This window comes from Protomyctophum parallelum (genome assembly GCF_964188405.1).
Source record: "Protomyctophum parallelum genome assembly, chromosome: 18".
NCBI lineage: Eukaryota > Metazoa > Chordata > Actinopteri > Myctophiformes > Myctophidae > Protomyctophum > Protomyctophum parallelum.
The window spans coordinates 33,467,050-33,468,894 of NC_139716.1; positions in this window are offsets into that span (position 1 = coordinate 33,467,050).

Sequence of the window (1,845 nt, forward strand, 5' to 3'; positions counted from 1 at the left end):
TCATTTAAATACCTAGTGCCATGAGGCCCAGCAGTAGGAGTTGAGGAGCCAGCAGCATGTTCAGCCAGAGGTGATGGTCTCTGTGTCACAGTGGAGCTTGGGTTGGATTGGGGTCTTTTTATCTGCTCCACACGAGGACACCTTTGCAGCTGGCATCATTTGATTGGTTGTAAGGCAGCGGTTCCCAAACTGCGGTGCGTGTATACCCCCTGTGGTGCGTCAGCTCCTATAGGGGGTGCGTGACCTGAATAGGCTAATGGTGGTGATATGATGTAAAAAAAAATGAACATATGCCAATATATTGCAAGTATATGCAGAATATATGCCATATTCAGGTTCCTATGTGCATGTGGATATATGCACATACACACATCCGTTGATTGTGGATAGAGGAAATATATGTCTCTCTATAGCTTATGCAACATATACAGTATGCAGGTGGCCAATTTTGAATAATTATGTCACATATGATAAACATATAACATAATCAGTTTATCATATGTGACATATGATGGGGGCGGGGGGTTGTGCATCAGCTAGGACAGGAGTTAACAGGGGTGCACAGCCAAAAAGGTTTGGGAACCGCTGTCGTAAGGCATTAACAGCTGTGGCGTTCACATAGGCCTACACCTCTGCTCTCTCTCTCACACACACACACACACGCACGCACGCACGCACGCACGCACACACGCATGCACGCACGCACGCACGCACGCACGCACGCACACATATTTCCAATTATTTTTGATTTATTGTCCACCTTTGTTTTACATAATCTTACAATCCAGCCCTATTTGGGCTATATGGCCCATTTAAAATATAGCTAAAGTTGCATTGACAAGTTATTTAAGTTATTTTAATTTACCATTCTCTATACAGCATGAGAAGATATTGCATTCGCAAGTGGGCCCCCATATATAAATAGCAAAACACTAAGATTTTAATATGATGTGTAATATAATGTAATTATATAACATTAATATAATAAAAAATAAAAATAAAATAAAGGTCATGGTGATTTTAAAAGCTTGAAAAATATTTATTCGGTCAACCACATATTCTCCTTATTCACATAGAATAAAAGCTATTTTTAAACAAAATTGGCATATTTTAACTTCTGACCCTGAATTGGCTACACTATTCAAATACCCACCCCTATTCTCCTTTAAACGGGGTAAGAATCTAAAAGACCAGCTTGTACACTCTGACTTTCAATCTCCCCAGGTCTCACTCAGACAGACCCTGACCCAGTCCACTCCCACAAGGAAACTATCCTTGTGGTCATTGTGCCCAGTGTGGAAATACACATAAGACCTCCTTTTTTAACCATCCTCATACTGGCAAGAAGTTCAAGATCAATAACATTATTACTTGTGTGTCAACCCATGTGGTGTATATGATCAAATGTCCCTGTGGTTTAGCATACATAGGCAAAACTACTAGACAGTTAAAACAGAGAATGAGTGAACATAAAGAGTTCGATCAGAAGAAACGACCGTGAATACCCTGTTGCAGTGCATTTCAATGACCTTAAACATGACATCTCTACTTTCCGCTTTATTGGTATAGAACAAGTCAAACTTCCAAGAAGAGGTGGTAACCACGATGCCCTTTTAAAACAACGTGAGGCCTACTGGATCCACACTCTACAAACCTTACACCCCAAAGGGCTTAATGATGAACTACTATCTGAACTTCTTGTCCAGCCGGTACTATAGGCACTTTAGGTGCAATTTTTCTTATATTTTTCTTATTCTTTTCCACTCTTTCGGACAGAGTAGGATCTTACATTTGACATTTATTTGTATGTTGTATGTTGTATGGCATGACATTTATGTATAATTC